The sequence below is a fragment of the Neoarius graeffei genome, chromosome 4 (genome assembly GCF_027579695.1).
Source record: "Neoarius graeffei isolate fNeoGra1 chromosome 4, fNeoGra1.pri, whole genome shotgun sequence".
Lineage (NCBI taxonomy): Eukaryota > Metazoa > Chordata > Actinopteri > Siluriformes > Ariidae > Neoarius > Neoarius graeffei.
The window spans coordinates 17,791,646-17,803,133 of NC_083572.1; the positions used below are offsets into that span (position 1 = coordinate 17,791,646).

The window sequence follows — 11,488 nt, forward strand, 5'->3', positions numbered from 1 at the left end:
CTGTGTGGAGTTTGCATGTTCTCCCCGTGTCCGCGTGGGTTTCCTCCGGGTGCTCCGGTTTCCCCCACAGTCCAAAGATATGCAGGTTAGGTTAACTGGTGACTCTAAATTGACCGTAGGTGTGAATGGTTGTCTGTGTCTATGTGTTAGCCCTGTGATGACCTGGCGACTTGTCCAGGGTGTACCCCGCCTTTCGCCCGTAGTCAGCTGGGATAGACTCCAGCTTGCCTGTGACACTGTAGAACAGGATAAAGCGGCTAGAGATAATGAGATGAGAGAGATGAGATAGACCTAAACTCAAGATGCTCCAATCACCCTGTTTCTTGTGAATGTCACAGCAGGTAGTGGTTGTAATTGCAGCTTCCTTTTCTTCTTTCTCTCTCAATTCTCCTTCTTTCAGTAATTTATTGATATGAAACTCTATAAAATGTCATAGATATTTAAATAATGAAAAGAGATATATGTTTGGGTCCAAACTCTAAGCAGGTGGTTCCCAGCCTTTTAAAAAATTACTAGTATTTTTTTTTATTATTTTACATGGAGTTTCAAGTCAAGTCAACTTTATTGTCAAATATGCTATACATGCTCGACATACAGCACAGATGAAATATCAGTCCCTTCTTATGTTTCAGCCGTCGATACAAAACAGAAAGAAAAGAGATTAAAGCTTTAAAAACTTGACAAGAAAAATGTAGGTTAGAATATGACGCATTTTATGAAGACACTGCTTTTCGTATAATTAGGCTGTTTGAAATTGTTGAGTCACTTCCCTTGGTATGGTCTTTCTTACATACCAGTAGGGGGCGATAGTGCACTAATCTGTTTGCCAACCGCCATAAAAAAAAGAACAGGAAGAAGTCGCAGCTGCCGAAGCTGATTCGGCTGAGGTGAGTGTTTGGTTAGTTTAAGATTAATAGTAATGCGCGCGGTTTACTTTTTAATTTCCAAACGTTTATGATTTTAAAGTAGTCTAAAACATGATGCAGTAAATTCTATGCTATGCATAATGATGGAAAAAATGAAGTTTTCCTCCCAACTGTTTGGAAAAGACTTCATTAGTCGAAACATTTCAACGTGTCCGCTAGTGGCCTCTGCTGGTCAAAACGATGTAGCGCAGATAATCACCATTAACCCCTTCAGACGTGTACAATTGTACACATGAAGTTCCATAGTATTTTTTTCCCTTGTGTCTGAAAGGGTTAATATCCAACTGTCCGTCCGTTTGTATGTATTTGTTTGTTAAAAATTTTTTTTAAATCATTGACTCTGGAAAATAATGCTTCTGTGTTTTAACGTTTGAGTGTTTTAAGTAGCCAATCTGAAGTATGTAATTTTTTTTTATTCACTTATTTATTTAAAGAATATCTTAAATTATATTGTTATTGATTCCCCCCCCCCGAACAACACAAAACACGAACAGCTCAGACATCACATGGCAGATAAAAAGACTAGGTGGGAAAATGAGTTCCAGGAAACATCTCATCTCATTATCTCTAGCTGCTTTATCCTGTTCTACAGGGTCGCAGGCAAGCTGGAGCCTATCCCAGCGGACTACGGGCGAAAGGCGTGGTACACCCTGGACAAGTCGCCAGGTCATCACAGGGCTGACACCAGGGGCGATTTCTCAGAGACAACAAGGGAAGCCGAGCTTCCCCTAAAATTCTCTCCCCAAACTGCGGCGTCTACGACGTTGAATTCTCATTAAAACAATAACTTGCATAATATATGCCCAAGATTGTATTTATGTTCATAACTATCCTGTAACTTATTTGAGTGATGTCTGACGAACTTGCAGTTTGCTATGAGAATCACCTTTGCTGCCAGGCTGTAACCTTTCTTATTTCAATGGGCTCTATGGACTGGCAGCAGTGTTGCCAGATTGGGCGGTTTTAAGTGCATTTTGGTGGGTTTTGAACATATTTTGGGATGGAAAACGTCAGCAGTATCTGGCAACACTGACTGGCAGCCGGGTATCCGTTGCAGTCTACGAGACGGCTCTGAACAGCCAATTTCGGCTAGTTGTTATTGGTTAAAATCAACAAAATCGTCACTTCCAGGGAAGCCGGGCTTCTCTGGGACTAAACGAGACAGTGGGAGGGACAAGAATCCGGGCTGATGAAGGATTATTGGAGGTAGTGTTTGAAAGACATGAGGAGGGCGGTACTTCGGCGAGGAACACGGAAGTATGATCAGTCAGTCCCTAGCGGATGTTGAGAAAATGTAGTTGTGTGCTAAAGTGCTGTCCGAATTTCTTTTCATATAAACGGTTCTTCTCATTGATGTCTCTGTACATTACTCTGTAAATAAATGTAAATATTACTCATTGTGCTCCGTTAACTTTCATCCATTCTATCAGTTTGATCATTTGTGAATTCACTCGTTTATTTCATTTGTAGTTCAATCTGGTTGTAGGCTAGCTTGAGCCTTATTGGGATCTGCAGTGCTAGCTGCTAACAGAAATTGGTGAAGTCTCTGGAAAGCACAACCAGCTGGTATGACAGGGTCACAGACCATTTTCTGGAAAAGGAGCGGAGGGCAGAATGTGTATAAATAGTGTTCATGTTCATGAATCTGAAGTGTGTATATTGTTCAGTAATGTTAAGAGAATGGTGGGCTCTGTGTTATAGGTTATACCTGGGTATAATATTCAAGGTTCTGTGTGTTGCATAGCCTACCTGGTTATGAATTTCCAGACTGTGTTGCAGATGATGTTCAAGGATGTGTTGCACAGCTGGGTGTTGTGTTAAAGACTCTGTGTTGCATATCAGGGTATGATGTTCAAGGCTCTTCGTTGAATAGCCAGTGATTTTTGGATGTTTGATATTTTTGATTAAAGATATGAGGCACTAGCTTGGCAAGCCAGACTATAACATGAAATGTACAAGCAAAAATACTTTCTGCCACTAGGTAGGGTTGTCTAGTTCACTATGCTAATGGGGCACACCTTTCTATGCTTTGATATCCGGCCTACAGGTTTTACGATGAATGCGTAAAATGGGCTTCCCCTGTTTTAAAAACCAGCAGCCGCCACTGGCTGACACATAGACACAACCATTCACACTCGCATTCACAACTACGGTCAATTTAGAGTCACCAGTTAACCTAACCTGCATGTCTTTGGACTGTGTGGGGGAAACCGGAGCACTCGGAGGAAACCCACGCGGACACGGGGAGAACATGCAAACTCCACACAGAAAGGCCCTCGCCGGCCATGGGGCTCGAACCCGGACCTTCTTGCTGTGAGGCGACAGCGCTAACCACTACACCACCGTGCCTCCCCTCATAACCTACTCCTGCCTCCAAAATAGAAAAATCCTGCAACATATTTACATCCATGAGTAACAAGGTTAGAAACCTGTCAGCAAACTCGAGTCCAGTTTAGAGGGCACAAGTTCAGTCTAAGATGTTCTTGGAAATCCTTGTAATAAAGATAATAAAGTAGATCCAATATATTTTAAGTAAGGGTCCCAGACCTTGTGAAAGGAGTCCACTGTGGAGTGGAGCAAACAGAAGATGTATGCACTCCATAATATTATGCCATCCTTAGTCCAAAAGAGCAGGATGTTCTTCCAGGCAGCAAAAGTTAACAGGTTAAATAGTCTTTTGTGTTTACAATGTGAGCATCTGGGAAGCCAAGCAGGAGACACATGGGATTAAGCTGAATTGGGACACCAAATATGACCGACAGTTCTTTAACAATATCAGACCAGTAGCTTTGTGACTTAACACATGACCAGAGACAGTGAAAATAATGATCAGTCTTGGAGTTACACTTCCAGTAGAGCAAATATGCATTAGAATTCATTTTATTTTTCAAAACAGGTGTTATATGCAGGGTGTCCGCGGAGTCAAAAAAAGTCTAAAATTACACATTTTCAATTTTAGGCCTAAAAAAGTCTAAAATACAGAGATATTTTTTACTGTTGGTTTAAAATCTCATTTGGGTAATTTAAGACCTAGGTTACGTGCAGAATTATTCTGCACGTAGAAAATCTTCCCGGAAGTTCCTTTCAGCACCTAGATGTCACCCGGGATTGGTTGGCATCTCGGTGCTGAAAGGAACTTCTGGGAAGATTTTCTAGTTTCGGTTGTGTTGCCAGATTGGGCGGTTTTAAGTGCGTTTTGGCGGGTTTTGAACATATTTTGGGATGGAAAACGTCAGCAGTATCTGGCAACACTGCCGGCGGGAAGATTTTCTGGTTCCGGTTTACAGCGCTGACTCAGTTCGTGCAATTGCTGGTGTTGCATAGGCTACCGTGTAAGCTCTGTCAATTTCAGCGACAAATTAAAAATGGAAGCGGACGAATTGCTTCCTAAAAGAACTAGTAAGGGGTCAGTAAGCTGGCATTTTTTTGGATATCGCGAGGAGGACGTGGAACAGCAAATGCCAGTTTGTAAAGTGTGTAAAAAAAAACCCTGTCATCACGAAAGGCAGCAGCGCGACAAATGTTCCATCGCCTGAAAACTCACCTGGTACAGTATGGAGAATCTCTTAAACTCCGAACTACTTGCCCACGAGCTAAACAAATGACCATAGCGGCCTCGTTCTCCAAAGCCACCCCATATGAGAAAACGAGTCAGAGATGGAGAGCTATAACGGATGCAATCACTAACTTCATTGCCGAAGACATGATCCCAGTTAGTATAGTGGAAAAACCAGGCTTCCAAAAATTACTAAACACATGATCCCAAACATGAGTTGCCTGGTCGCAGACATTTTACAGAGAAGGCAATACTGGAATTATACACATCTGAGAGGCAGAGCCAGAAAAGATTCAGTTCAAAAGTGTGCAAAGAGAAAAATTATGTTTTGCAGATCTCCCTCAATCTCTCTCTCTATTGTGAATGTTCCAGTGGTTCTCAGTAGTCAGGTTAATAGCTTGGAGATCTATTTTTTAAAAATAATTTAATGAATGAGCACTTTTCTTATTTAAGCTAAATGTCTTTCTCAGTGTTGAGCTTGCACTTTATTGATCTGAGCTCTGAGCAGCTCTGTATTGTATTGCCCCTTTGTTGCAATTTTCAAGGTTGTTTTTGCAGTTTGTGCCACATCTTTGTTGAATAAAAATAGTCTTATTTCAATTCAATTGTGATTAATCACCAACATGAAAATTTTAAATGTGTTGTTGAAAACCACCTGTAAAGTTAACCAAGAATGTTATTTAATCTGCAGGGATTGTAGTGAAAACAGTAAAGAGTAAAAGTTAGATTTCATGGGGTCCTTTAGAGGAGATTTAAATATATCGAGATATATATCGTGAAATGGAGAAAATGTATCGGGATATTCATTTTTTCCCATATCGCACAGCCCTATTCTCATGGTTTGTAGCAAAATGGGCAAATGCAAGTATAAAGACTGCTGGCTTGAACGCAATGATTTCATAGACTGGTTAAAACGTGTACCAAACAATCCGTTTGAGGCGTACTGCACATTGTGCAAAAGAACACTCAAACTCAGCACCCTGGGTGTAAAGGCACCGGAATCGCACGCGAAAGCGGAGAAGCACCAGGCTGCCCATAAAAGTCTGCAACAATCGCATGCCATCACTCAATTTTGTTCACCGTTGTCAGGTCCAAGCACATCTCGAGACGGTGTATCAGCTAACTCCGTGCGAACTGTAACGTTACAACACGCAAACCGTACGGAATCGAATGCCTCATCCTCAAGTGATTTGCGGGATGTCTTTGGCTCCACTGCAACTTAGTTCCTCATTAATGCGAGCGCGCACCCTAGGGATGTAATGAGTTCATTGGTGAATGATGATAAATTTTGTTATTTCGAAAGTAATTCAGGCTCTCCCAATTTTCTTTATTTTTTTTTGTGCAGCATAAGTCTTAAATTTAACCTGTTATGGTCTTAAAAAGTCTTAAATTGAACTTGTTCAAGCCTGCAGAAACCCTGTATATGAGTGCAATGCAGAATTCTGAATTGAGTGGATTTGGTGCGATTGCAGATGGAAATTCTCAGCATTAGTCCACACCTTCTGCCAAACTAAGTCATCAATAATGATGCCTAGATCTTTCTCCCAGTCTTGTTTAGTAATGTTCGAGGTAGAAGGAAGGTTGTAATGTAAGGCCTTATACAAAACGCTTATACGTTTCTTAGATACTTGTAAAGATAAGACTTTAACATGTGAAATGATACTATTTGTTATTAAAGTAGTATTTTTAGTGATGTCTATTATTTTAGTTTGTATAAATTGGCTCAAGCCTGTTGTTTCCAGTCTTTAGAGAGTGAAATCCAGATTGTTTGACTGACTGACTAATTTTTGTTTTTAATAAACGTGTACAATTTTTCCAAGTGAGCTGAAAGCAGGCAATATGTACACAAGGGTCAGCGATTTAGTTAGTGTTTCAGGCTCACTCCCCATGCTGACTCTTTTTTAGGGTAACGTTCATTTAATATTTGTCCTTCTTTACTTTCCAGACCTGCAGTTGACTCTGCACCTCCAACATCGTCCTTGTGAGGTTAGATTATGTAGCCTTTTTTTTTTTTTTACACGGCTGTATACCCCAGATAATCTCATCAGTACTAGCTAATATTGTTTTTAAATGTTTTATACATAGTGTTAGTGTTTTGATATGTCAGCCAAATTCCATTCTTAAACAAATGTATTCATAATTAACAGAATTTTGCATCATATATCTTAATGTATGTTTTGCTTTCTTTTTTCAGCTCTATATCATTGGTTATCCAAAAGGAAAACAGTCTGAGATGAAGCAGAAGAACATGGATGAAAGTCAGGAAAAAAAGGAAAAAGAAAGAAAATGCTCTGAGTGCAGTCTAATTATCTGTAAACCACTGACAAGTTGGTGATTTTCTCATAGATCCATAGACAAGCATAGGGTTAGTATTTAATACATACTCTGTTTCTGGACTCTAAATTTTGAAAGGGAATTTAAAAGCCAGGATGGGGAAGAAATCTGATCTAAGTGCTTTCGACCGTGGCTTGGTTGTTGGTGCTAGACGGGCTGGTTTGAGTGTCTCTGAAACTGCTAAACTCCTGGGATTTTCACGCACAACAGTCTCCAGAGTTTACACGGAATGGCGTGAAAGAGAAAAAATATCCAGCGAGCGGCATTTCTGTGGGCGGAAACGCCTCGTTAATCGGAGAGGTCAGAGGCGATTGGCTAAGCTGGTGCAAGCTGACAGGACAGCCACAGTAACTGAAATAACCATGCGTTATAACAGTAGTGTACAGAAAGGCATCTCTGAAAGCACAACCCGTCGAACCCTGAAGTGGATGGGCTACAGCAAAAGAACACCACCTATTCCTGTAAGGCAAGTACAGGAAACGCAGGCCTCAGTGGATGCAGACTCGCTACAGTCTGATAGTATTGGTAGGTCAGTGGTTAAGACTGATGAGCGGTGTCTCAAAGGCCCCACTGCCTCAGTAGACGCAGGGTCATCACAGTTGGATAGAATTAGTTGCTCAGGAGTTAAGACTAAGCAAAACTGAGAAGACTGATGGCTCAATGGTTAATGCTCTGGGTTACTGTTGAGAAGATTGGAGGTCCAAGCCCCAACACCAAGGTCCTTTACCCTCTCTGCTCCAGGGGTGACATATCATGGTTGACCCTGTGTGCTGATCTAACAAGGTGGGTTATGTGACCAAAGAATTTCACTGTGCTATAATGTATATGCTCAAACCCCAGCACTGCCAAGCTGCCACTATTTGTGCCTTGAGTCCAAAAATGCTGTAAATGTAGTTGAAAAAGGGGAAACTATGGTCTTGCTTGAAACTTCTCAATATGCTTGTAGTTGTCAGAATTTTCCCTACATTACATCAAACTATGGATTCTTTCTACTTTGTATTAATGGTTTAGCCTGGTGGTGGTGTAATGGTGTGGAGAATGTTTTCTTGGTATATATTAGACCCAGTAATACCAAATTTAACTTTATTTTAAATGGCACAGACTACCCAAGTTTTGTTGCTGACCATATGCTCCCCTTTACCAAACTCCTGTGTATGGCGTTTTGCTCCACTTGTCCCCTGAGAGTGAAGTGTCGCTGCAAATCACCAAAAATTCCATCTGACTGAAACATTTTCTATCCTTATAGGAGTGGTCTCTTCCAGGATGAGCCAGCCCCCATCTACAAGGCACAGGTGCTCACTGAATGGGTTTTATTTCAACGATATGCTGTGTCTTTCAGTCACCAGATTACAACACGGTTGAATACCTATGTGAGACTTTGGAGCGACATGTTAAACAATATTCTCTACCATTTATCATCAGAATACCAATTGAGGGAATATATTTGGGAAGAAAAGACGTTTGGTGTTCATCAGTCTAGTACAGTCCCAGAGACTTGTAGAATTGATGTCAAGGTGCTCAGAAGCTGTCAGAATGAATTTTTGTGCCCCTTGCACATGTGTATCTGCAATTAAAACCAAGGTTAACAGACTGACTAAGAAAAGTGATTAGTGTAAATTTCTTTTGGTTGTTTTACGTTTTCTTTTGTCACTGCTGTGTTGTGGGTTCTGAGTTGCTGTTTTTGTTTGTTTGGTTTTTTGGGTCACAAAATAAAAAAAAAAATGCTGTGTAAATAAAGCAATCTGTTCAGCCTCTGAATTAACATTTTAATTGAAAGCTGAAGGCAGGAATGGTCAAAACAGCATCGTAAGGTGCTCAGGAAAGCAAATCATAATTAACTAGAATTTACTGAGCAACAGTTAGATCCATCTGTGGAGGCATTGTGGTTGGGTTAGCAAGTGAGTCAGCTTTAAAAAAAAAAAAAAGTTGTTATTCCCTCAGAACACCAGTGTTCTTCATTTGGTCCTGAGCTCAGTGTTGTGTCCTACTGTCACATAAGCATGTTTTCATTAGTCACACAAAATATAGTCAAGTCAAGTTTATTTGTATAGCGCTTTTAACAATAAACATTGTCGCAAAGCAGCTTTACAGAATTTGAACAACTTAAAACATGAGCTAATTTTATCCCTTATCTATCTATATTGTTTTTACATATGTTAAAATATCAGTTAATAATTAACACTACACATCTTGTACAGAAATAAGTCGTATATATTTTGGGAACAGTAACAAAAACATGCCTCTGCTTTTGTTTGCCATTAGGGGTCGCTAGTGTGCACTGTGTTAAACAAAAGTTTGAGTAATGAGCCTTTTTTTCGACTCCTTTGGATTCGAAACCTCATTGCTTCAGAAAGCTTCATTGCCCCATCACTACTGTGGATACCATATTTTGATATCATATACCAATCTGTGGATATCATATACCAATCTGTGGATTCCATATTTTATTCAGAATAGAACATAGATGACATATCAAATGTTTAAACTGAGAAAATGTATCATTTAAAGAGAAAAATCAGGTGATTTTAAATTTCATGACGACACATCTCAAAAAAGTTGGGACAAGGCCATGTTTACCACTGTGAGACATCCCCTTTTCTCTTTACAACAGTCTGTAAACGTCTGGGGACTGAGGAGACAAGTTGCTCAAGTTTAGGGATAGGAATGTTAACCCATTCTTGTCTAATGTAGAATTCTAGTTGCTCAACTGTCTTAGGTCTTTTTTGTCGTATCTTCCGTTTTATGATGCGCCAAATATTTTCTATGGGTGAAAGATCTGGACTGCAGGCTGGCCAGTTCAGTACCCGGACCCTTCTTCTACGCAGCCATGATGCTGTAATTGATGCAGTATGTGGTTTGGCATTGTCATGTTGGAAAATGCAAGGTCTTCCCTGAAAGAGACGTCATCTGGATGGGAGCATATGTTGCTCGAGAACCTTGATATACCTTTCAGCATTGATGGTGTCTTTCCAGATGTGTAAGCTGCCCATGCCACATGCACTAATGCAACCCTATACCATCAGAGATGCAGGCTTCTGAACTGAGCGCTGATAACAACTTGGGTCATCCTTCTCCTCTTTAGTCCGAATGACACGGCGTCCCTGATTTCCATAAAGAACTAAACATTTTGATTCGTCTGACCACAGAACAGTTTTCCACTTTGCCACAGTCCATTTTAAATGAGCCTTGGCCCAGAGAAAACGTCTGCGCTTCTGGATCGTGTTTAGATACGGCTTCTTCTTTGAACTATAGAGTTTTAGCTGGCAACGGCAGACGGCACGGTGAATTGTGTTCACAGATAATGTTCTCTGGGAATATTCCTGAGCCCATTTTGTGATTTCCAATACAGCATGCCTGTATGTGATGCAGTGCCGTCTAAGGGCCCGAAGATCACGGGCACCCGGTATGGTTTTCCGGCCTTGACCCTTACGCACAGAGATTCTTCCAGATTCTCTGAATCTTTTGATGATGATATGTTCAAACTCTTTGCAATTTTACACTGTCGAACTCCTTTCTGATATTGCTCCACTATTTGTCAGCGCAGAATTAGGGGGATTGGTGATCCTCTTCCCATCTTTACTTCTGAGAGCCGCTGCCACTCCAAGATGCTCTTTTTATACCCAGTCATGTTAATGACCTATTGCCAATTGACCTAATGAGTTGCAGTTTGGTCTTCCAGCTGTTCCTTTTTTGTACCTTTAACTTTTCCAGCCTCTTATTGCCCCTGTCCCAATTTTTTTGAGATGTGTTGCTGTCATGAAATTTCAAATGAGCCAATATTTGGCATGAAATTTCAAAATGTCTCACTTTCGACATTTGATATGTTGTCTATGTTCTATTGTGAATACAATATCAGTTTTTGAGATTTTTAAATTATTGCATTCCGTTTTTATTTACAATTTGTACTTTGTCCCAACTTTTTTGGAATCGGGCTTGTATTATTGGAAGAAAATGGGAAGACACCTGGATAAAATAAAGGGGCAAGGTGAGAGCTGGAGAAATAAAATAGAAGAAGCCTTTGTCACATGTACACAAGCACAGCAAAATTCTTCCTCTGCATTTAACCCATCTGAAACAGTGAACAGATGCATGCACACACACAGCCAGAGCAGTGGGCAGCTATGCTACAGTGTCCAGGGAGCAGTTGGAGGTTAGGTGCCTTAGTCAAGGGTGTTTCAGCCATGATACAGAGGGAGGGGAAAGTGCTGTTCATTCAATCAACTCCGCTCACGTTTTTCGCGCCGGTCCCAGGAATCGAACCAGTGACCCTTTGGGCCCAAGTCTGCCCCTCTAAATAATAGGGGATATTTATATATTGTAAAACATCCAGTAGGACTGAAGTAGTGGAATATGTTTTTTCTTTTTTTACAAAGCACAACAAGCGGTTATGATTCACAAATTAGAGCTGAAAGAACAATGAAAGGCATAAAATATCACGTTAATGACACCCCCACAAAACCACTGATCTCTACCGAAAAATATGGAGAGTTCATAGCTTATTCCCTGCTATAGAGATGAGTTAAGTCATCTGGCCGCCATCTTACCACTCACATCGCTTGTGTTAAACTGTCTCGTCTCGTCTTCATCTGCTTTATCCGGGGCCGGGTCACGGAGGCAGCAGTCTGAGCATGGAAGCCCAGACTTCCCTTTCCCCAGACACCTCAGCCAGCTC

The 11,488-nt window shown here is 40.8% G+C and overlaps 1 long non-coding RNA gene across 1 annotated transcript; it reads left to right on the top strand.

The window, feature by feature from the left end:
• Positions 1 to 849: 849 nt before the first annotated feature.
• On the top strand, positions 850 to 8,510 carry LOC132884321 (uncharacterized). The gene is made up of 4 exons (XR_009654443.1): positions 850 to 887; positions 6,428 to 6,468; positions 6,677 to 7,599; positions 8,063 to 8,510. It is a non-coding gene; the product is annotated as an uncharacterized LOC132884321 (long non-coding RNA).
• The last annotated feature ends 2,978 nt before the right edge of the window (positions 8,511 to 11,488 follow it).